Here is a 26,867-nt window from a genome sequence, read left to right on the forward strand (position 1 = left end):
TTTATATCAAGATCACCAGTGGAATTTGGGAAGCAGCTCATCATGTCCTTTCAAAGCGGAAAACTTGTCTGGTTGCTTTCCCAAGAAGGTCATCTGGGACCATCTCAACATTTAAGCATAGCAGGGAAGGCACAAGATGAAAGGAAGTGCATCAAGGCTGTTCTTGTTCCAAATCACCCTATTTGGAAAGCCACCCGATTTAGTAAAACTGAAAAGGCAACCAAGTGATTCGGAGGCAGGCTGTGTTCATCCTTAGTCAAATCCATTCTCATTCCTCCAGAAAGCCTGTCTGCTTTTAATGCCGCCAAATTGCCCACACGATGCTGGATGATTTGTTCAGCTAAATGAGCCACTGATAGCACAGACTGAGCAGTCTTGAGGTATGCAGCAGGTCATGTCATCTGAATGTTCATTAATTTGCCCGACTCACTGGATGAAAATTCAGTCTGAGCAGGAGCCTTTGCTCTTCCTACACTAAGTTTATATGCATTAAGAGAGAGAGGGGCGGGGGGAGCTGCTTGGGAGGAATGATTCTTTTTCTTCCCAAGCCACCTTTACATTTCCCATTCACTGAATCCACATTGCACTGACAGGGAAAAGAAAATGCAGGCAAGGAGGTGTTAGGTGGACTTAGCAGCTGGACATCTTTTAATCAGATCCATCTGCTCGAGATGAACAGGATTTGGCAGGATTTCTCTGGGCCTGATGTCCTCCTCCTTTGCCAGGCTTTGGAAATGCACGAGCATAATTGTGCTGTAATTGGCACAAGGCACTGGAGATTTCCTTGGCTCAAGCACCAAGTGCAACACATGGCTGAGTCACAGGTGCAAAACTCCATTATGCTCCAATGAACTGATCTCAATAATCCATTTTTACTGGGGTTGCTGTTTCTGCTTAAGAGGGCATAGGTAACATGAGCTTGTCATGTTTCTCTGAGTGGAATTTAGCCAGTTATTTTGCTTCATGAAATCAAAGTGCCTGTTACTTGTGAACAGGGTCTCTTCCACCAAAAATAATGATCAAATCTTATATAGGATACAAAGGCAGCTCCGTATAATATAAAGTTCTCATGTTAAAGAAATTCAACATATTGCTGGTGTTCGATCCTACAACTTTAAGGGCTATAAATGGCAACTCCATATGCCTGTTTTCTGAAGGCTAGAAGAAGGTACATTTACAAGAGAACTAGTGCAGGGGATGTTGTCACAAATCACTATGAAGCTCTATGGTGCCACCTAGAGTATCTGATAAATTGATACCCTCACAACCTCTGAGGATGCCTGCCATAGATGTGGGCGAAACGTCAGGAGAGAATACTCCTGGAACATGGCCATACAGCATGAAAAACACACAAAAACCCAATTGATACCCTGTCAGGAAGCCCAAAGAAATATACCAGTATATCCTGTTTTGTCTCCCAAAATCTCAACTCTTTACACAGTTGGAACTGGGAAATCCATTTGAAATGTAAGTTTTGAATAACTAAGAAAGCGGGCGTAGCCACTGAATAATGGTCTTATTTTCTAGCTAGGTGAAAGACATCAGAAATTGAACTCAAATTCCCACAAATATATGATTTTGCTCATGGTCCAGGTCTTCCTAACAGCATCTAAATAGGATGCTTTGCAAATGCGCGCTCTCTTTGAACTCTACATAACAACAACAGCAATGACAATTTCTTACTAGCCTCTCCCCTTAGATTAGGAATTAGCCTATGGCAAGAACCTATTAGTTATATTTTCTTCTTTATTTTTGTTGGGAAGAAGATATACACCAGCTGGAACAGTCACCCCATTCTCAGATTCACATGCAGTGTGCTCAATACTGCTTAATACCCAACCCATAAAATCTCTCATACGATCTGTATGTATTTCATTTTATTTCATTAGCACATAATTTGCCAGATCCATGAACCGGACATTTTTAGATTAGCCTTGGTTTTTGCCTTGCCAGATGTAAACTAGTTTTGTAATACTAAGCATGAGTAATAGAAGCAATATTTCGGAATGTTTATTAAATGCTCGCAAGTAGTGGATTAAATAAGGTCTAAATAGGATTTATGTGTGAACTAATGGAGTATATATTTGTCATGTATCATAATTAGTGTTGTGGCACTAAAAATATTTGAGAACGATATAAACAGATATTCTTTCTCACTTTTCTATGGTCTTTTCACAGAAGACAGACTTTTTTTTAACGCACTTTCAATATTAGAGTGCATTATGAGTCACATTTCACATGTGGATGAAGCCTGGATTCAATCCCTGACATCTCCAGACAGGACTGGAGAACCTACAACCTTAAACCTTATCAAGCTCCAAAATCTAATCAGTGTCAACAACACTGATCTAAATAGGTCAACAGTCTGACTCAGTTGAGAGTGACTTTCTATTTTCCTACAACAGTTATCTCAGCCAACAACCATTCTCTGTGTATTTGTTTCCTGGCTCACTCCCTCCTAGTTTAAATAATGCTCAGTCTATAATTATGCATGCCCAGCCATAGCCTGATTTTCTTGTAATTACATAAAAGAGGGGTGGGAATGTATGATCCATTGGATGCATGCAACCCCTTGGCATCTCCCCCCCCCCCCCCCCGCATCTGTGATAAAAAAGATAAAGGTTTTCCTTTGACATTAAGTTTAGTTGTGTCCGACTTTAGGGGTTGGTGCTCATCTCCACTTCTAAGCCAAAGAGCCAGCTTTGTCCGTAGACACCTCCAAGGTCATGTGGCTGGCATGACTGCATGGAGCACCGTTACCCCCCCCCCCCGCCCAAGCAGTACCTATTGATCTACTCACATTTGCATGTTCTTGAACTGCTAAGTTGGCAGAAGCTGGGGATGGCAGCAGGAGCTCACCCCACTCCCTGGATTCGAACCACCAACCTTTCAGTCAGCAAGTTCAGCAGTTCAGTGGTTTAACCCACTGTGCCATCAGGGCTGTGACACCTCCCCACAAAGTTTCCTAGCAATTCTCCAACTCATTCCAACTTCCTCAAGGGTAAAATAGAATTGTTGATTTTCAATCCCAAAGTCGCATGAATAGTCCAAAAGCCTACCCTCAGTGGTTTGGATCATCTACTCCCCCAGAACCCTCACCTCCAAACCCCCAAGTGAGTAACTTCAGCCAGAACAAATCAAAAGGGTGCCTGGAATTACATGGCATCACTTCCAGTATACCTGAACACGCTATGCTCATCCTGGCATCAAGGACTGGATTGATAAGAAAGGGGTGTGAAATGTGGTATTATGTGAGGCAAAGCTGATTGAGTGGCAGGCTATGGAGGAAAGCAGAAAACAAGAAACACAGCTGAGAAGGAAAACAAAAGAAAGCAAAAGTGGGATAAAGGTAAAGGTTTCCCCTGACATTAAGTCCAGTCATGTCTGACTCTGGGGGTTGGTGCTCATCTCCATTTCTAAGCTGAAGAGCCGGCATTGTCCGTAGACACCTCCAAGGTCATGTGGCCGGCATGACTGCATGGAGCGCCGTTACCTTCCCGCCGAAGTGGTACCTATTGATCTACTCACATTTGCATGTTTTCGAACTGCTAGGTTGGCAGAAGCTGGAGCTGACAGCGGGCGCTCACTCCGTTCCCTGGATTTGAACCTGGGACCTTTCGGTCTGCAAGTTCAGCAGCTCAGTGCTTTAACACACTTCGCCACCAGGACTTCCCAAAAGTGGGAACAGACGTGCAAATGTTACTTTGTAAAAATAACAAATTACTCTTTAAACAAGGGTTTTGAAACAAAGTAATTTGTTAGCTTTGCTTCTCCCCTTTTCCTTCACCTTTGGTTGTCAGTCATTGTGTTGTCCAATTTATCACTTTTCAAGTACTGTACTTCTAAAATCTTTACTTAAAACCCAGCCCTTAAAAAAATGTGATAGGTTGTTGCATCATAAACTAAAAGCAACTAAAAGCTCCCAAAGCAGTGTGTTACAGGGTATTTGTCAGAAGTTGCTTTCAAGCTTCAAAATTGGGACCCAAGAGTAGAAACAAGAGATGAAAGAGCCCGCAGAGATTACCTAGTTCAGTCAGCATCCAATGCAGGAAATCCACTGCAACTGCAACCCTGATTAGGCTATTTCTCCAGCCTGTACTTGAAAAGACTCCCGTGAAAGAAAGTCCATCACCTTCCAAACCGGTCTCTTCCCCCAAAAGCCTGTCATGAAGCGGAATGGGCAGAAGAGATTGAGGTGGATAAGCAAGCTTCTAACTGGTGAAATTTGACAACACTGATGGCCTGAATAAACAAACTCGGGAACAAGGGAAGAAATTGTTCCTTATCTAACAATTTCAATGCAAGGTTGTGTCGTTAACAGTGGTTTAACATTTGGGTTTCTTGGTATTTGGTTTGCATGACAATGCTTATTAATCTGCCACTATTGCTAGTTATTGAAAGATCTTTCAAAGATATGTGTGTGTGTGTGTGTGTGTGTGTGTGTGTGTGTGTGTGTATTCCAAGACTCTAGAGGAAGACTCATTCTGGCTCTCATTGTCCTGATCAGAGAAGGTACACTGGGGGTGAGTAGAGGACATGAACTAAAATATCTTTGGGATATTTTAGTAAGAGGGATTTTTTGTGGCTTTTGAAAAATGTATTTTGGAAATCCAAATCCTGGACCACATCTGAAATATATTGATGGCTGACATGGCAAGATACTTTAAAGTTATGTTTATGCGTCCAAATGGACAGTCAATCCTGGCTTTCAGATACCTTTTGGAAACAAATGGACATATACATTCAGTTGTCCATATCCATTGATTCTGTATCCATGGATTCAACCATCCATGGCTTGATTTTTTTTTAATTCCAAAAAGCAAACCTTGCCATTTAATATATGCGACATCATTTTACTATGCCAATGTATATAAGGGGCCTGGGCATCCATTGGGGGTCCTGGAACCAAACTTCCGCAGATACCAAGGGTCCACAGTGCAATGTAATCAGTGAACCTTTTTCACTGCATAATGTAAGTTATTGTAAATTATTAATAAAAATAATCCCCAAAGATACATCTTTTGTAATTCTAGTTTTGTTTAAACTGTTTTCTAAACTTTGGAGGATGGGAGCCCAAAATGTGATGAAACTTGTTTTTCACCACAAAAGCTGACCTTTGGCTAATGTTAGATTATAACTGGTAACCTTTCACAACTGATGTATGTTCACACCTTCAGGAGTGGTGAATTGGGGGAAATGTATGAATCCACACCGTGAAGCGAAGACAGTAAACTTTATGCTATGGTTCCAGCAAGGGTGATCCATATGTAGAAGAAAGCTTCCACGTGTGCTCCAAATGTAGCTGTGCAGTTAGATGCACATCTTAATTTTCACAGTGATGCTCATCTACATTGCATTTAAACAGAGGGAGTGTGTATCTCACCTAGAGCCTCCAGCTGTTGTGTGCAACCATTGCCTGCAAATAATAGGTAGATCATTTCCACCATCTCTATAGAGCTGCACTGAGCAATAATCCTTTATTTTAAAAGACAACATTTTGGAACTAATATCATGCATTTTCCCCTTGTAATTTGGTCTAATTGCTCCCAATACAATACACTGATAGTATATTTTCTTTCAATATTGAAAGGGCTATTAAAAATAATGCATGGGATTTTAATAAGTGTTGCCTGGGAGCCAGTCTACATTTGCTCCATCTGTCAGGAGCACCCTAAAAGGCACTGCCATTCAGCTGGCCATACTAATACACCTACACATAAAACACAGAATAAGGAGAAAAACCCTTTGCCATATGCTAAGAGATGTCTGTCTAAAAAGAGATGGTTTGGCTGTACACCAAGCTATAAGGTTTCCAAATAGAGTCTGAATCCCAGGGAGAGACGTTGCAGCTAAATATAGCCATGACAGAGTTCAGAGTTGACTTTTTTCATCAACTGCACTTAAAATAGCCTGGCAGAAGCGGATTCCTGTTATAAACAAATGTGTATGTATGTTTCCCGGTGGGGTGGGAAACTTTTAAGAGGTATTTCCACAAACCCAGAGACAAAAGAATCCAAAATTAGCAGATGGAACAAGGGGATTCCTCTTGTTGTAGGATGCATTCAGAGCTATTCCAAGAAAATGGAAGGGGGGAGGAGTATAGTGTAATGCAATAGCTGCCATCTTTGCTCATTCTGTTTTTGCACAGTAGTCTTTCGGAAACTGTTAAACTAGAGCATGTAGTTATCATCTCAGGAAGGATGAAGACCAGAAAAAAGATACCTCTGAAGAAACTGTTTTGTTCCTGCAATGGATGATTCAGTGGCAAAACACAGTACCTTGAGGATGTCGTGAAGGTCATCCATATAAGTGGTTTAAAGCAGAAAATGTAGGGAGGAGAAGTCACTCATGAAGGTCTTTGAGGCAGTATCATTAAGGAATGACGCTTCCTCTCCTCGAGCCATAGGGAGAGGCAGATAATAAATAAAATCAGCAGGATTAAAACAGGCAAGACAAATGAAGAAGTTAAGTGCAATCCACTCATTCCACCACATTCACTACAGTAGAGTCTCACTTACCCAACATAAACGGGCCGGCAGAACATTGGATAAGCGAATATGTTGGATAATAAGGAGAGATTAAGAAAAAGCCTATTAAACATCAAAATAGGTTATGATTTTACAAATGAAGCACCAAAACATCATGTTATACAACAAAGTTGACATAAAAGTAGTTCAATTCGCAGTAATGTTATGTTGTAATTACTGTATTTACAAAATTAGCACCAAAATATCACATTATATTGAAAACATTGACTACAAAAATGCGTTGGATAATCCAGAATGTTGGATAAGCAAGTGTTGGATAAGTGAGACTCTACTGTATATCAGAATGGACTTGTGGTGCTGACTTGTCGACAGATCCTATGTCTTCTAGCAGATGGGAGACTGGTCAATCACTAGCTAGTGTTTTGACTATATGCTAGTGCATAAGAGGTTCTCCAGTCCTGTGGGATATTTGTTTCCTCTGCTCCAAAACAATTCATAGCTCAGCTTGACAAAACTATTTTGGAAAAAAACCCCCAATAATAGCATCAGAAATTATTGTAGATGATTACAAACTTAGCAAAATGAAACATCAAGTTCCCTGTTACAATAATGAAAGCAAAACTGAGCTCATATAATTCTCAAATACCTTATTCCCACTCATTACCTAGAAGCAACTGCTCTGGGGGAGAGGTCTTTTTTTTTTTTTACTTGCTTCCACAGCACCTTTAATAATGTTATAGTAGTAACACAGACCCCTCAGAAATGTATATTTCCCAGGGCAAATGACAGATAGGAGGAGCACCAGCAACATGCTATTTCTGGGGTTCATAAGCGCTTGGAAACTTGGCAATGCAGCATTCCAGGTGCCAGGGGATGAAAGAAAGGAAAAGGAGAAAGAAGCAGGAAGACTGCTTTCTCATGTACTGCCCCCAGAATATCCGACAGGCAGATGAATTTTAATCTGGTTCAGATTAAAATTCAAGATGAAAGTGAATTTGATTTTCAGGTAAATACCAGAAGACACCAAGGTTCATATTATAAACCAAGGAATGATGAACTTCAGTGACGTCATGAGTTCTGTTCCCCAAAGGCCAAACCCATCCAATAATTTATTTAATATGACAGAATTATGGCAGCAGACTTTTAGTCAAAGCAAGTTACAAAAAGCAGGGAAGGCTCTCTCTGAAGGAGATGATATATATTTTGTTTATTATGCTGCCACAAAATGTCAGAGTTCAGCAGCAGGATCACAAGAGCCAAGAACTCATATCAACAATAAAGCAGCCATCAATGCAAAAACAATACTTAAAAAAATAAAAACAATCATAATTGATTCTTGCAGGATGAGCTTCTACAGCTCACACTGAAATCCTCTGTATTTAGGAATCCATCTAGTCTTATACAACACAGCTTTGGGGAAAAGTCTGATCAGGCAACAGTAAAAAAACACCATAAATAATGAATGGATTGATATTATGTCTGCTGAAGATGTTTCAGAGCTTGCTATTTGGGAACGAATTCATGCTGCCAGCTTAGATTTTGAAGGTGATAGTATTGTTGGGTTTTTAAAAATCAGATCTTGATCAATGTGTTAAACTTTCCTTCCAATCACTATTTACTTACAGTTAATTTTCAATACTAATTTATGTTAGGCAAGTTTCAGAGGAAGACTTTCTCTTAAGTCCCACAACAATCACAGATTCTTTTGGCCCCTGTGGTCTCTTCCAATTCTATGATTCCACAATTCTGTTACCAATGCAGTTAAAGTGGAATATTATGTTATAACCCTAGCAGGATAAATATACAAGTGCACTCACACTATGCAGTAGTGGCACTTTAATGATGCATTAACTGCTGTGCCTCCATCCTATGGAGTTTTGTGAGGTACTTAGAATTCCCTGCAAAAGCATTCTAGTAGCTGTTGGTACTGCTGCTGCTTCTAGCAGTAAAGGCCTTCAAATTGTTTTTGTTTTATGGTGACCCTAAAGTGGCTTGTCATTGGCTTCCTCTGAGGATAAAAGAAGCGTGTGACTTTCCCAAGCTTATCCATTGGATTTCCGTACTGAGTGGTTTGAGAGCAGGCCGAGGATCCAAGATGGCAGAACATAGCTTGAGCTCAGTTATTAACATTTAAAGTATTTCAGTGTTTATTTTAATTAACTCTAATTTACTAGGTGTTTATGCAAATAGGTTTTGATTTCCTTGCATGTAAAGTTGCCAAATAGGGATTCAAACATTGGCATACTAGAGCCGGAATCCAGTCCTCAAACCACTATACCCCAATGGTTCCACTACTACCTGTAATACAAAAGAATTCTAAGCGCTACAACAAAACTCTAAACATAGGGCTGGAACATGGCTGTTGTAATGATATCGAATGCCATAACTGTATCGCACCAATGCACTTACTTTCTTCACAGATATTGGTCATAGTATTCTTCCTGTTTTATTGTCCAGAGGTAAGACAGAAGCAAAGAAAGAATCTTTCATCATTCAAAGGCGATACCTTCACTTTCCACTTGTTTTAGTCTTCACATAACCTCCCTGACTGTGTGGACAAAACTGAAGCCAGAAGCCAGATGAGTGGTTACTATCTTGGGATAAGTGATTACATAAACCAGATGATGTTTCTTTCATTGGTCTCTAGGCTGCATTGTCTGCTATGCCAAAAAGTTCTTCAAATGTGACTCAGGAGGAAGAATTAAGTTCTCTAGTGTCTTCTCTGTTGGAATATTAGAAAGAATTATTAATACACATGGTGTTTGCAAGAGCTGCCAACATGCAGAAGGGGTTTTCCTTTGAAGGAAAAGAAAGTGAGAGGGGAGAAGGAAGAGCTTTCAAACTAAAGCCTTTACTAGGAGTTGAGACTTACAGAAGTATAAGCAATTATAAATTAATGTTCCCAGCCAATGGAAATACTGTAATATACAGTATGTACATCCAATAACAAACTTCACTTAGGATTTCTAACATGGATGGAGATACTGCTGAACAACTCCTCTATCAGTACAACGGAAAACTTTTGTTTATTTTTTAGGTTATTTTTACCCAGGTTTTCTTTGTGATTGCTGCCTCTTGAAGCATGTAGCCTACATCATTTTGGTTAAAGCAGGTGCTCCTGCAGGTTGGGATGAGCACCCACCGTCAAACCCAGCTCCCTGCCTACCTAGCAGATTGAGAACAGAAATGTGAATAGATAAATAGGTACCACTTTAAGCAGGGAGGTAATAAAAGGCACCCATAAGGACATGCCGGAGATTCAATTGGGAGGACGTCTAAGGATGACAAAGCTTTTCAGCACAGAAGATGGAGTGACAGCACCCCCCTCCTGGCCAGTCTAGCACAGCCCCCAGATGCAGGAAATGGAAAAGATGGGGAAAGCCTTTTCCTCTGTTTATGTATTGTCTGTCCTTGCTAATTGTATAACGGCATTGAATGTTTGCCGTACATGTATTCAGTAATCCGCCCTGAGTCCCCTTGGGGAGATAGAGCGGAACATAAATAAAATATATTATTATGGTTTATTATTATGTTTACTGTATATACTTGTGTATACGTTGACCTCAGGTATGAGTCAAGGACACATTTATGAGTCAAAATTATGGCAGTCTGAGACTCAGAGAAGTATCTGCTGTCATCAAAGCTGCAGAGAGAGAGAACAGGAACATTAGTGTGGGGACTCATTGGTCGTGAAGAGGATGACCACAGAGACTGTAGAATGGCCAAAAGGGAAGGGTAGTGATGTCCACTTGCAGGAGTAAGTCATTTTTGTTTCACTTTCTCTGCACCCCCAGTGAAGCCACTTCACCCAAGCATTCAAAAAGAATAGAAGCAGCACTGCAGCAGAGAGAATACTTACACTTAAATCAATCCTTTTTAAAAGTCCAGTTTTTTGTCAACATATTTTTTTATTTTCTATATCCAGTAATTCTGGCAATATTTCTATGGATTTCACAATAGTATTCTTCTCTTGATTTACAACAGATGGGTATGGCAGGGATTTAATTAACACTTTGCCATCAGCGCATTGTCGGAACAGTTCCCTAATTAGCACAACTGAGAGAATAATGGGCAACACTTCCTGCAAGCACTTGTGTTTGAATATAGATTTCAGTTCAGCTAAGTCTGTGACCCATGCATCATTGCTTTCGGAAAGCGTAAGACTGACTCAGCAGTCTTGATTAAAATAAATACATTTAAAGGTCTCCTTGTCTGCATGCAAATGCACTTGATCATCTTGTTGAAATGCAGGGACAGTTGGCAACTGTGTGCTAACCTCCCACTTCCAAATCTGTGTGTTCCCTCTTCATTGGGTATGTAGATATCAACCCTATGGCACACAGTGGGATAAAAGGTGCTCCATGAGGTATGTGATGATTCTTGGAGGTTTTAATGAACGTGCCTTTTGCCCGAGAAACCTTCAATCTACAGATGGGTTAGTGGTTTCTAGGGGACACCTACAACACACTGGAATATGTAAGATTTTTGAGGGGGAGCATAATAGTTAAAGTGAAACACTTCTGAAGCATAGCATTTGATCTAGGAATATTTTTCTCAACAACACTGTCTGTGGACCAGTCACATTAGTGATCTATATGCCTGATATTACTTAGCAGATGAAGCAAACTTCTTCACTATTGAGCTGTGTCCCTCTCCTTTTCATATTTGATATATTTAATGCCATTAGTCAAACACATTATGAATGAAAACTGAAATGGATAATGCATATTTATTTATTTAATCACTGAATTAATGCCAGATACAATCCAGAACTCATGTCTTGGCATTATATGTTCTGAGACAGCAAGAGAGGCAATTTCTCTCAGTTTTTCATATTTCCAGTTTTAGTTTTGGTTTATCTCAAATTGAAAATTCTTAAACTATTTTTTTTCCAAAATTTTGAGATGTGTCTGCTTCAAAGCACAACTGAAGTAATGATTCAAAAGTATGAAAACAGGTGGGTTTGCATTAAAAGTAAAATCACTTTAAAGCTTTTCAGCTGATTTGGGATCTTGCACTTTTTCAAGTGATTTGCATTGCTACCATGTATACATTATCTTTTTACAATTTTAAATATTACCATGTTTCCCATATGCACATGCATTTGTTTGAGATATTTCTTCTTCCGATGGTGCCAAATTCAGTTCTATACCCTCAAGTTTGGTGCAATCTCATCCTCTTAGCTTGCACTACTACCATTTCCTTCATGATGTTCTCTCCTGCTGTCCTGTGAGACTGACAAAGCAAGAAAGAAGTAATGTCATCTTCACAAATGATTTGACCTTTTCTTTTCAACCCTAAAATGCTGCTGTCAATCTCAGTGCTACTTCAAACTAACACTCCTTTGAAAGAAAATAAAACCTTTCACCCCCAGTAATAGTAGTAAGAGGAACAGTGCAGGAAAGAGGTCTAAGCATCACAAAAACAAGCAAGGCTTTTGCACCCCAAACTTCTAAGTTACACCAGAAAAGGGAAATAGTGGTTTCCTCACACTTCCAAACAGGGAGAAGTTGAAATGTGAAAAGCCATCCAAATCCTTTATTTTTTTTTAAAAAAATGGTTTTTGATATCTGTCTGAAAATGTGAATAGATTGTCCAGGATAGTCTATAGAAAAGTTGCAGCATAGGAATAAACCCGCCTCCATGACATGGATCAGAAACTCTGAGTCACCAAGTGGGCTCTCTGTACCAGGAGAGTCTCCATTACATGGGAGAAGATGAGATCAAGATGTCCCGTCCTGGTCCCAACAAAGAACTTCAGGGACATGATAGGACAAGGCAGCAAAGCATATCAGTTCTTTCAGCACCATGGCTAGCTTGGTTGGAGCAATGTGTTCTAGTAAGAACTGGAAGTGAGGTAGAATTATTTTCCTGTCCCTGATGAAGAGGGAGTTAATGAAGTTAGAAATGAAAAAGAAATGTTTACATTTATGCCTAAATTCTCTTGTCTTGGATTAGTTTATTTCTCCTGGTGACTTGTAAATATTATATTTCATATCTTCTTCTAGCTCTGTAATCTGTGGTTTGTCTTATTTTCTTATTTACATAGTATGTGGTTCTAGTTCTATGCCACAAACCTCCAGTTTTTTTCTCTTGGGATTAGGCTCAAAATGATACATTTCTTAAAGACAATGTTCTAAGTGTCTAATGCCTTAAGACTTGTGCATGTGCCATGTATAACCTTCAGCGGAGTTGTTTTCCTACGGCTTGTCTATTCTGCATGCATGCACTTGTTGATATGGCTTTATGTTTGTGCCACTACTGCAGATGACATCATGCTAGACTGCACAGTGGTAGCTGTCTTGCTACTATCAATTGTTGGGAAAAGAGTTAATATGCAAGACTTTCTGTATATTCTTTATAATGAAGAGATTGTTTTCTGCAACCTCCATCTTTCCCAGATTATCTTCTCAGCCAGGCTAGTCCCATAATATTGTCTGTGTTTTTGTGAACCCTAATTTCTACCCCTGGTTTTCATTTAATTCAGAGTGGAATGTGAGCCTCCAAGATGTTGTTCAAGTTCTCAACATGGAAAGACAGGTCCCCCCCCCCCCCCCCCGAACAAGAGCTTTTTCAACAGAGCCTCTGCAACTCTTTAATCATTGTGATCAAATAAAATTCTCGCCCAGCAAGAGCTGGGAAAGTGGATATTTTATCAGGTAGAAATGTTCAATTTCATTTGGTCTGCATTTCAAAGTGAAACAAGGTGATCCACATCTTCTGAACTAATATGTGGGTTAGAATGCATTCAAACTGTCAGATTTTATACTTCTTAGAATTTGTAATGCACTTTTCATCTCAAAAGTAAAGTAAACTTCAAATGAAATGTATATTTTAGGATGAAATACATTTTGAAGTGTATATTTTACAAAAAAGACATTTAGAAATATGTTTGTATCAGTCTTTAGGTGATCTGTTGACTTATGGCCACCCCATGAATTTTATAGTGTTTTCTTAGGCAATGGATACTCAGAGGCAGTTTTACCAGTTCTTTCCTATGAAATATAGTTTACTACACCTGTTCTTTGATAGTATCTTGTTCAAGTACTAACCAGGGCTAACCTTTTAGACTTTCTGAATGACAATTGAATGCAAAAATATTCAGAATGGATATATGAACAAACATGTGGGAAACTGACATGAACCATAATCAATGATTATTTTTTTACTGTTTTCAGGCATCATACTGAACTCTCATACCTGACACATCTCAGGTGTATCACATTTTCTTTATAGTCATGTGTGTGTATAAAAAGCAGTACAACAGGGGGAAACATGCCTATCCCATGTCTTGTCTTAAGAATGTCTTCAAAAGTTCAGTGGGCACAGCCAAATGCTCCCACCCAACTTCACAAGGAGGAGAGCGTGACCCACTGCAGTAAGTAAACATACTTAGGATCTTACAATAAGGCTGCTGTAGTAAATTGGTAATAGCCACCAATTGTCCTTTTGCTGTGGTAATAAGTTGCAGGATTTCATTGGCACTATATTAGGCACCATGGAGATCTGTAATTACAATTACACTCCATGCAAAAGCGATGCCTCGGCAACACTAAAGGACCGTAGCGTGAAAGCAAATCAAAGTGCAAGTAAACAGCCTCTAGCAAAATCAGAGGTTCTTGACATTTCTCTTTCACTTAGAAATAAACAACCATACAAATAATTACAAAAAATGTACAATGAATATATAAGGCTTGTTATTGATGGTAACAAGAATGCTAAATTCATAGGAACAATGGCTAGGATTCTGAATTTGATCATGCATTGTATTGTGTACTGTTGTGTTGTACTATTCTATTTATACCCTGTACTTTTGACAAAGCTAGGACTTAAGGTGGCTCCTGCCAGCAGGAATACCTTTTAAGGTGATTTCCAACACAAATATGATTGTATGTATTCATGTCCATACTATCATTGACATAGTACCATTCAACTGTGTTAGTATTAAACATGAAATATACTGCTGTGTTCATGTTCTCATGGTGATGGGGGTTTCTGGGTAATAACTTGGTAATCACTTTCCTTTTCTTAAAACAGGAGTGGGGAATCTGCAGTCACATGTGGTCCCAGGGATGAATAATGCAGTCCTTCTGACCTGGAAGTCTTATTTTACAGCGCTATCTCTTGTTTCATTTTGGAATATCTGATCATAGAGTTTTCATGGTAAAAGCCTTCAGGAGTGGTTGACCATTGCCTTCTTCTGTATAGTACTAGCTCCTTTGGTGTTAGCTATGGTGTCAAGTTTATTCTGGCTCTGCAGCAAGAGCCTATTTGATATGGGATATTCTACCAGTAGCAATGTTACTACAGTGCTCTCTCGCTAATCCGTGGTTCGGGTTCCGCGGATTCACTGTATCACGGATTTTTCCATCTGGCCCACCCTCCCCTTGCAGGCACAAAAGGGCCCAGTTTGAGTCACGTGACCCAGCCCGCGCTTCCTCCTCAGCCGCCTGCAGGCAGCGCCAGTAGGCCCTGCCTGCACCTCATCGCACCAAGAACAACAAGGAAGACAGAACAATATGTTTAAAGAGGAAAAGAGGGAGGGAGACAGGCGATATTTATTGAAATAAATAGTGCCGCTATATCGCGGTTTTCCACTTTTCGCGAGCAGGCCTGGAACCTAACCCCCGCGAAAAGTGAGGGGACACTGTACTATCATAATCTCTTGCTCCATAACAGTATTGCAATCCCATTACCATGAAAAGATGTTACATTTGGGTTGGACTGAAATATTAAGCCTATTGTATTTTTCAAATGAAACATGGAGCTGGAATGACTCCTGAAACTAAGCAGGAAGGCAAACAGACAACAATCAATAACTTTGGCCAAAGGCTATACCAAGTTCCTGCACTGCTTTCAGTCCAACCTACACACAAACACTGGTAGAGATAAAGTTTATTTCAAACATCTGTAGTTTACAAAACTTCAGATTTCTGCAGATGACAAAAGAAATATCTAATCCATATATAGCTATCCTTATCTGAGACTTATGTGACTAGCACCGAATGTAGTCAGAGCTTGTCTGTTGTTTAAAAGGATGTTATCAGGTTTTGGCACTGTATGTTAATACTTTTCTGCACAAATATTGCAGTTACAGAATATCTAGAATAGTATAAATATGACAGAGCTCAGCAAACAATGCTAGTCTTGGGGAACCATCAGTTATTGGCAAAAATGGGTTGATCAGGTTCACTAAAACAGATCAGTAGATAGCTGATTTGGGCCAATAGTGCCAAGGTGGGTCCTCCAACATAGGCATTTTTTGTGGCATATGGGTCAGGATCCCTATCTCATCTTCCAAAGAGGAGTCCTCTAATGAAGGCATGATTTAACCCCCCATCTCCACTGATGCATCATATCCTGCATTTACAGCTATCTAAAGGACAAATTTGTGAGCCTGAGAGCATTTTGCTCATGGAGGTTCCTTGTGTTCTTTAAAATGTTGATTCTTGCATAAAGAGCCTCCTCAAGAAGAAAACACTTCAGAAACACACATTGAATTCATGGAGGGCTGAAAATGTATAGGGAATTATTCATTGCTTTTAGTATGCCAATGTTTCAGGTGTGAAGGAAAAGTGTGCCTATATCCATAACCATCTAAAATGTGTGCCTGGAGTATGAACATACCTTTCAGTTAGGAGGAAAACCAGCAGCGGGAAGTATGTGCTCCTATAGATGTTGTTGGGCTAAAACTCCCAGCAGAAAAAAACATCCTAAAACATCATATGCTTAAACACTCCAAGAAAGGCAATCACCCTGAAACAATATTTTGTAGATTTTCTTCTTGCAACTACAGTAAATATCTGAAAACTAGAACTATTTGGGAAGAAAGGTGGATTGGTCAATGGGGTTTTAATGTATGGCTGGTTAATTTCCTTTATCTTTGTGTTGGTTTTGTTGTGTCTGGTCTCAATTTGTTTCCGACTCATGCTGACCCTATCACATGGTTTGTTTGTTTTTGTTTGTTTGTTTTTGCAAGATTGGATCAGAGGAGGTTTGTCATTGCCTTCCTCTGATGCTGAGTGTGGCTTGTACAAGATGACCCAGTGGGTTTCATGGCTGGGTGGGGATTTGAACTTTGATTTCCAGAGTTGTAGTCCAGTGCTCAAACCACTATACTATACTGGTTCACCTTTATCTTGTACAGAATTAGTGCTCTTATGGTTGTCAATCCAGGCACAAAACAGAGGCTGAATCAGAGCATCAGTCATGGCTGCTATGTGCTTTCAGTTGTCCCACTGAGGCTTGAACTGCTGGAAGGACAAGACAGTGATAATAGTCCTCCACCAGTGAGAACAGAATAAAGCAAAACAGAAGGATAACATGTCTCATAATTAATATGCCATGGAGATTTACTTGATGGCAGGTCACAGCAGTAGGCTGGCCTCTTCTTCCCTATCACTTGATGTCAGGTGAAGTCTTATTTGTAACTGGATGCTGAGTAGATGCTGTTTCTTAGAACATGGAAAAATTTACAAAGGTCTTAGAGGAAAAAGTACACAGGCCTTTGGGAATTTTTGAAATGAGGCTATATCTGCAACAATCTATCAACCAATAATGGCCAGTCATTTTGCTTATTTTTAAAAGTGCCTAATTTTCTCCTTGATCATTTCTCACTCTGCATTTAATTGTTTACTCACTATAAACCCAGAAGATTTACTTAATAGAAATTGCCTACAGAGGTCTAAATGTTATTCACAATCCATATTTAGACAGAACTAGTTACAAATAAAGAATTACTTGAAATTCATTTTTTTTCCAAAAATTACTACATCAAAGTGCAACAATTTAACAAAGAATAGCTTTACTAATTTTTGCATTTTAACTAACTTTTTATTTAAAATAGTAGTAGGGGTGGGGCCTCATTATATGGTAGAGGAGAGACATGGCTCAAGTGGTGACTTATGCTGTATGTGCCTCATTCACTTTGCACTTTGCATTTTGTGAGCACTGAAAACACAAGAAAAGCCGGTAAAATTGGGGCCAAAATGTCTTTAAAATATGTGCTGGTTGTATAAGAATTTGGCATTCTAAATAGAAGACTCGCCTCAGATTTGCCCTGTTTTACAGTTTTTCACAACTTGCATTGTTGTGACATTACTTTGTATACTCATGTATAAGTCGATCTCATGTATAAGATAAGAACAGGTATTGAGGCCAAAATTATGAGTTTAAATATGACCTGTGGATATACTGAAGATTATTCTGTGGAATGGGAAAAATATCAGAGCCATTTAGGGGCTCAGCCACCTCTGGACATTGCTATCACCACTTTCTCACCCAGGCATTCAAAAAGGCTTTTTGATGTTCTACTCAGAATTATACATGAGTTTATACAGAAGTAATGAAATTTCTAAACAGATACATGGGTATATACAGAAGTAATGAAGCAAAGAATTGAAAGAACTGTGTTTGTTATGACATTTTTCTTGTGTTTTTTGACTTCATGAAAACACATTAAAAGTAGCTACAGTATTAAAAAAGTTTTATCATCACAAGTCTATGTTAAAAGGTAGATGATGATGGCACAGTCAATGTCTCTCGAGTATTTTCCCACAGGCTTACAAGATTCAGATCCTATTTTTAAGAGTAAAATAATGTACAGTTTGAGCTAGCCTTGAGATATGGGGGGAAAGAGTCAATTTGTAAAACCATAACAGTAGTTAACCATTAAGAAGCAGGGGCCTACAACTAGTACTGTAATTCATTACTTTTTAATTTACTTATTAAAATGCTTTTCAAGCTCTGTTTATAGCAAAACTTTAACAGTGAGAAATGTGCTACCATTTCTCTACAGCTGCTTAAAAAACCCCTTTGTGGATGTCAAAAAAATCATACCCAGGTAATCTAAAGAAAAGCAAGGTGTTTTTACTTCCAATCCAGCACATGGAAACAACTGAAGGAAAAGAGAAACAACACAATGATTCCTCTGGCACTTTAAAAAGTAGATAATAGATTAAATCCTTGATCAGTGGTTCTCAACCTGGGGTCCCCAGATGCTTTTGGCCTACAACTCGCAGAAATCCCAGACAGTTTACCAGCTATTAGGATTTCTGGCAGTTGAAGGACAAAAACATCTGGGGACCCCAGGTTGAGAACCACTGCCCTAGACGCATAAGCTGTTTGAGTAACACAGCCTGATACTCAGAAATAATTCAGGCATACTTGAAACTAGCACCCTTATATTGTATTTTCTGAGCTGTTCATCAATTCAGAACAGGAGCTGAAAATTGCACTATTGCTTTCTTACTAGTGAAGAGAGTTAGCATGGTGTTTGAGCATTGGATAACAACTCAGGGTCTGACTCCCCGTTTGTTGATGGAAACCCACTGAATGATCTTGAGCAAGTCATCTACTACAGAAAACCCCATGAAAGGCTTGCCTTCGGATTTCCAAGAGTCAGATATGATTTGAAAGAATATAACAGCAATAAATAACTACTGGTAAGTAAAGGGAACATACACTCACTTTAAACAACTGTATAATGGCAATGAAAACTTACGCAAGATTGATCCTAAGTACTTATATTTAGCAATATGTCACTGCAGACACTAAAATCCGAGACTGTTCAAATAAACCAGTAGCTCAGGCACTTACAGATTTGTGAAGGAAAAATGTGCATGGCGCCTTTTTGTTGGAAATATCATTATATGAGAACAGTCATCATGTCTCTGCTTTTGCCTCCTTTATAAGATTACCAGACCTGAGATGCCAGAATAGGACATTTTCCCAAGACTAATCTATCTTTTATTATCGCATCAATAAAGTTCAATAATATCTGCAGAGCAAAGTCCAGAGGACACTGAGGGTAAGACCAACTTGATTCCATAATTTAAATGTACTTTTCCTCAAAATTAGATTTTTTTGAGCGAGTGGAAGATAATTCCACATAATAATGACATTCAATACAAAAGATAGCTTGAAGCAGTACTGAAGAACAAAAATGACCTCACCAATTTTAGCACAGGGATGCATTTTCTCAGCACTCCACACATTTTAAGGAAAATCTTGTTTAGACATCTATTAATAGTGGCTACTCTCATTGTCTTCACATATTGATCAAAGATGGCATGGGGCATAAAACTAACCATTTTGCTTCAGAGATAGATGCTATTTAAAATGTACAATAAAGAACAAATTCTCTTGCCATTGACAAAACTCCCTCTCCAAAAACTGTAATCTATCTGGGCTGAAATACTGGCCCTTTGAACTTCCCTAGAGCCCTTTTTCATTTTGCATTGCAAGGTTACATAGTTCAAGTGGGCTATCATATCTACCAAAAGTTGGGTCTTAAGATGCTATTTTGGAGAATAAAAGAAGTGATTTCCCTTTTATTGCTATGTAGAAACATGGCTACAGTCTTACTATTGAGAGGGGAGTGTGTTTGTTTCAGTTTTTTGACTAATAATTCATATTCATAGCAGATCAATAGAGTCTTAAAATTGCCATGACAAGTTGACCCTTGATTTGGGAGGGCCAGTTTATTTCATTTCTAAATAAATATCCTCGATAATTTTGAAAATGAGACCATTAGCTAGTTGAAGCTGGTCCCTTCTTCTTTCGGTGGTCTGCTTCTCTTCTGCTTCCTTTCTCAAGATATTGTTGTGTGATCAGCCTTCCTAGCAATGTAAACATCCAGAGACTGAATGGGGGCATATAGGGCCAACAATAAGTGTTTGTTGACCATCCTCCTAGTGAAGATTATGTTTGAAAAAGTTAGGTTTTTTGGACTCTTAGAATTTACCAGTCATTGTGGCTACTGAGGATTCTAGAGTTGCATCCCTAGGATTGATGTAACTCTAATGCAGTAACTCATGGTGTCACCCCTGTCCACTGAGCAGGTGTTGAAAAGGAGGATAAACAAAGAAGTGTAGAGATGAATGCAATAATGCCCCCCGCCCAACTCCAAGTCTCACATGGGGAAGTGTTGAGCTTGCTTTGTCTCTTGGCTACCACACACCATTTCTGGAACTTCAAGCATCAGAAGGAAATTGGAACTGGGATGGAAAATCTTGAGTTGTCAGCTTGGGTGGAGAGAAGAGTGGTTCCAATAACATTCCAACAGTCTCCCCAGGGGAAAACAGACAAATGAAAGAGAAACTGGCCAATCAGTTCTTGAGTCATTTGGTTGAAGTGTTGTCCCTGTGGATGGTATCTCTACCAGCCCCAGAAAATGCATATGATCAGAGATGAAAGATGCAACCCAATAATATCTTATATGCCGTTTTTTCTTTCTCATGGTCCTTCCATACAGGCCCCAAAATGCGGGACCTGTTGCGCTTTTACTGGAGGTGTTCAAACGGCATGTCCGGTAAAAGTGAAGTAATTCAGGACAAAGCTTTATCCCAAATTACTTTGATACTCGATGAGACCTGGGCCTTCCTGAAAGGTCCAGATCTAATGGAGTACAGAGTCAGTGCGGACTGACCCACGAGACTGCTTCCGTAGTCCTGGGGTCAGTACCAACAGCCCACTTTGGTTCTTTGGGCTTCCAAAAGTCTGCTTCTTTTGGTTGCCCATGGAGATTTAAAGCCACTTCAGAGTGAGTTTAAGTCTAGCCTGGAAGCACCCTTGAAAGAGATTCAAAATAGCTAATAACATCTGGAAGGCTACAAGTTTCCTACATTTGCCTGTCTTACTTGATACTTCATTCTGCAAAGACCCCCAACCCTCAACTAACATTTTTGCCTCTGTTAACATTTATGCCCATCCACATAATTCATCAGTCATTACTAGCAATATATTGCTGGAAACAGAATTAAATTGTCCAAAGTAGTAATCAAGAGGCTGCCTTTAAAGCTATAAATTAGAAGCTATTAAAAGGGAAATAGAAACCCTCAAGAAGTACTTTTCAACTAGATAATATGCAATGAATAATATGATCTCCTTAACCCATGATGTCTATAGCCTCAGGAAGTTGCTTGCAAAATATGTCTCAGGTTTGTGAGAAATTTAAAAGGGGTTGAGACTATAGAGATCAATAAAGGCATAGCAGACCCTAGAGAGCAGCATAGTTTGCTGCAGGATTTAAAATGACTGCACAGAACACGAAATCACTAAAGAACTTGAGGATATATATGACTGCTTTCTCAAATCTAATTTGGGAAGCTGGAAAAATCAGATCTGGAAGATGACTCAAAACATACATTTGATTTGGAACTGAAGCAACGGACATAGGTCAGGACTTTAATGAAAAAAACAGAGGGTCTTGAAAATAGAGATAGACAGAAAATGGGGATTATAAGCTTAGAAGAAGAAAGTAAATAGATGCATCTCTTAAAATCAATAAAAAAGATTGCAGAAGCTATTTAGATGAACACTATTATTGTTGGTTAAAGAAAACTATGTAATATCACTGGCTAAACTGATCAAATGAGAGTGCTGAAACACTGAGTTAGAAACAGATTATTATAGCAGCAGATTTGGTGCCATGGTCCCACCATTAGCACAAGACGCCCATGGATTGCTGTGAGTTTGACCTTTGACAATGCAAGAAGCCCATGTTTCATTGCTCTGGTATGAGAAGGCAATATCACATCTTGCATCGAAGTTGCAGAAGTCATTATCTCTGTAGCTCATATCTCTGCCTGTAAATTCTATGTATACCTGTAAATTCACCAAGGTAGTTATAGTAGTGGTGAGCCCCCAATGGCGCAGTGTGTTAAAGTGCTGAACTTGCAGACTGAAAGGTTGCAGGTTCGAATCCGGGGAGTGGAGTGAGCACCCACTGTTAGTCCCAGCTTCTGCCAACCTAACAGTTTGAAAACATGCAAATGTGAGTAGATCGATAGGTACCGCTCCGGCGGGAAGGTAAAGGCGCTCCATGCAGTCATGCCAGCCACGTGACCTTGGAGATGTCTACGGCCAACACCGGCTCTTTGGAGATGAGCATCAACCCCCAGAGTCGGACATGACTGGATTTATTGTCAGGGGAAAACCTTTAACTTTTACCTAGTAGTAGTAGTAGGTGTGACTACAGAAGTGCCTACTTTATGCCATGATTGTTGCTGTGAGCATATATACAAGAAAAGCTAAGTATGCTGAAGTCCATTAACTATATATATGTTGTACCTCTGGGGAATTTGAAATCTTGCCACATTTCTGACATTTTTAAAGATCCACAAGAGATGTGACAGATCTAAGGCTGGTTGGAGTTCTAAAGCAGTTCTTCAACATGGGATGCCCTTTCTGGAATTGGGACATTGTAGAATTAATGGAGTTTGATGCCACTTTAGCAGCCATAGCTAAATCAATAGGTTGGGATCCTTGGATGTATAGTTTGGTGAGGCACCAGCACTCTCTGGCAGGAAGGCTAAAGCTCTTGTAAAACTACAATTCCTATTGCTCCACAGCACTGAGCCATGGCAGCTAAAGTGGTGACAACTGCATTAATTCTACTGTGTGGATGCACATGAAGAAGCTTAGATAATATTTTTGCTTCCTACTTAATACTAATTGGGCACTAAAACAGAGATTTTCAAACTATGTTGCAACACATTAGCATGTTAGCTACAGAGTGTAGTATGTTGTGCAAACATAACAAGTCTATGTGAAATAAGAAATAAATCCTATATTTTAAAAATATTGATAAAAGGTTTTCATCAGATATATTGTTACAATTTATGTATATATCCATATTTCCTGTAAGAGATTTGTTAAAACTCTGGTTTGCTAGTAAAAACTGAATTACTGTGTCACAAAATGATGTCTAAAAAGTGCAGCACCAACATGAAATGTCTGGAAAGTTCTGTTGTTTGCACTAAAACAACATTTTCCTGCTTTAGCAATGTAATGAAAACCTGATCAAGAGAATAACATACAAATAAATAAAAGGCATCCCTTTACTTTGGTGGCAAACATTAAGTGAATTTACATTTATCGCAAACATTACTATGAAATAAAACAATAGCTAATCTCATTAAAAATCTATTTTTTCAGCTAGTATTAAATGGCCTGAAAAATAAAACCAGGATTTTGTAGGTTGAAGCAATTAAAGTGGGGTCAATCTACATTAATTCTTCGATGCAGCCATGATTGACATCCCTGCTGGCTTCATTCTGCAGTTGTTAAAAACTGCCTTTTATAAAAGCCTTTGAGGCCTAATAGATTTCTTTCAAAATGTACATGCATATGATTTTTAAACTGTTTTAACCTTTTGTCCTGCCTTAACTTGTCAAATTGTTCAATATGCTTTTAGTCTATTTGAATTATCCTTTGGCGTTCAAAACAGTAAATTATTTTACACCGTTTAAAGTAGCATTATTTGATCAATACAAGGTCCCATGAAATAAAGGAGTAGAACATAAATATGCATAATAACTATATTATCTTTGGCGAAGAGCCATAAAAAAGAAAGCCTTAAGTATTTATACATATTTCACTGCCCCTGAAATCTTTATATTTAACAAATTATTGTATGCTAATGTTCTACAATTTAAAAATGGCATATCAGATCTGTTGAACATTGCTGATACATTCAATAAATCATCTACTTTTTACCTATAGAATATCACTGAATACTGGAAACTGAATTTAAGAACTAAATTGATAAATGCCTTAAAACCTGTACATTTTTCACCCTTGGTGGTTTTCTATTATTTTACATTTTAACTGAGAGGAACAACTAAAAAAATACCAGAATTGCAAATTTAAATAAATTAAGCATCTTCCTGCTCAACATCTAAACTACTAAGCTATTAATCATGAGATGTCAAAGAGCAAAAAAATCCCTTAATTTGGATGAGAACATTGAGAAGTCTATTTCTGTTGTCGCATTCTTAAGCCTGCACCACAGTCAAGATATGGAGAAGACCATCGCCATCATTTGTTTAGGTACAGAAATTGGTAAAGGAAGTGACAATCACCAGAAACAAACAATCTGGAACTTTAAAAATAACTGCCAACATCAGGATTTGTAGAAATATGTAATATATATAAAAGGCACATGATCTTGTTGCTAAACTGAACAGAGAAGCATGGAAAGGTTTCTTTCTATATTGAGGGAATCTTGACGTTGTACCTCTGCAAGTCATCTTTTCTAAGGTCTTCTATCCCACTATGTTTTACACACATAGAAGGCTGTCATACTCAGACATTATGAGGCTGAGTTAATATCAAAAGATTGTCCATGCTGTTACCTGTCTTCCAATGTCTGTAAACACTCAAAACAAGAATTTCCAATGCATATCCCAGTTGGAAATTGAGGGGCCCCTGGTGGCACAGTGTGTTAAAGTGCTGAGCTGCTGAACTTGCGGACCAAAAGGTGCCAGGTTCAAATCCTGGGAGCGGAATGAGTGCCTGCTGTTAGCCCCAGTTCCTGCCAACCTAGCAGTTCGAAAACATGCAAATGTGAGTAGATTAATAGGTACCACTCCAGCGGGAAGGTAACGGCGCTCCATGCAGTCATGCCAGCCACATGACCTGGAGATGTCTATGGACAACGCTGGCTCTTCAGCTTAGAAATGGAGATGAGCACTTACCCCCAGAGTCGATCACGACAGGACTTAACGTCAGGGAAAACCTTTACCTTATCCCAGTGCAAAATACAGGAAAAGTGGCACAGCTATAAGGTGAATTTATTCTGTAAACTGCAGTGAGTCCCATTTCTAGGGAAAATATGAGATATAAATGAAATGATTGATCGATTGTTGAGAGAATAGCTCTGTCAGTTCACAGACACAGCACAAATATTGCTGTGTTTGAGCTGTATAATAAGAACACATCACTCACTTTTTGGCAAAGCAATTCCTAAAATCCCTTGGCAGCTGAGGGATTCTGGGATTTGCAAATTCCCCCCTTAAAAGTGTTGACAATATGATATTGGATATTTTGAAATAATACTTGAACATGTGAAGATGGATGTGGAATTTAGGTTGCTTGTTTCAAGTCAATGATAAGGTAGCTTCCATGGTACTTAAATGGAGCTTCCATGTTAAGGTGAAGCATATCTTTGACTATTATGCTGAAGACAAACAACAGCAGAGACATGATTTTTATGTCCTGCTTGTGACTTTACAGAAGGCTATCTAGTGTTGTAAACAAACTGCTGGATTAGATGGACCTTTTGCCAGCTACAGGAAGACAATTCTTCTGCTGTTAAGTGTTCCCATTACCTATGTGTTCCTGTTAGGTTAGAGCAGGGCAGCTATTTCAGATGTACTGAAAATAAACAAGGAGTTCTTGTCCTTCTGTGTATACCAAGAAACAAGCAAACAGTAGATTGTGTCACAGAGGTAAACCACTATCCATGAGTGAGAACTAACAGACTCACAAAGCAATTTAGGACAACAAGAAGCCGTACTGCTACCCCTCATGGGATGACTTTAGAAGCTTCACATGTGGAGGCTGCAGGATTATTTTTAAGCAGTAATATGAACACAGGGTGGCAACCTGCCTGTCACATTAAATGCTGTAACCATAAACAGAATGAAACAAGGTCATATTCCAAGTCACAGATACTACGTGGCTGCAGCAATTCCCTGGGCTTCCATCTGACTGAGCCCCAACCATTCTTCTGCCTTGTGGTCAGAGCTGCATGTGCCATCTTGTATACCTCAGCTACTCCATTGCCAATACCTTGATGCTTTGGTTGTGGATCCATCTGGCTTTTGTACATGGAACAGGGCAAGGTCCCATCTTATCCTTTGCTTCAGGCTGCGCAGTGCCACAAAAAGGCCCTGAATGCAAAAAATAGTACCTTGGGCAGTAGTATTAAGGAAAGCAAATAGAAGTTCATTATGGCAATTTATCTTTCCATCCATTTTGTCTGACTTTTTGTCCTTTCCTCCATCTCTCCAGATTCACTGACAGACCAATCTGGGAGGATCAGCCTTTTGGACCACCAACCAATCAGGGCTGCTTGGAAGCATCTGTCCTCTCCCCAACCTTTCCCTGGAAGAAGGAAGGGAGGACAATAAGATCTGGTTCTCACAGCCCTTGCAGACACAAAAAGATTTTGCTACTTCCATCTTCCCTTTCTTTTTCCTCCATTAAAAAGGGTAGGTGTCCTTATTTATTTCATATCAAAAGCATTGCATAAATAAGTTGTCGCAACCCTGCACAGCTTCTCTTAGTATAAACAGCCACTCACTATGCTTGTCAGTCAGTCTGTAGTCAAAGCCAAAGTAGATTCAAACACCAAACCAAACAGAGATAATCCAATAGGCATAGTCAATAGTCCAGCCCAAAAGTTCTCACCAGCACATCTAAAGTATACGTAATCCAAGGTCCAAAGTCAAGATCTGGCACACGAAGTCTTCCGACAACTCCAAGCTGTAGCAGATTCCAAATGTTGCGCCCAGCAAAGACCAAATCTAAACTGCCACTCTTTATGCTCCATAGTACAAGTGCTCTCACCTGTTGGCCCTTCTCTGTGCCAAC

The sequence above is a fragment of the Anolis carolinensis genome, chromosome 3 (assembly GCF_035594765.1).
Source record: "Anolis carolinensis isolate JA03-04 chromosome 3, rAnoCar3.1.pri, whole genome shotgun sequence".
In the NCBI taxonomy this organism is placed as follows: Eukaryota; Metazoa; Chordata; class Lepidosauria; order Squamata; family Dactyloidae; genus Anolis; species Anolis carolinensis.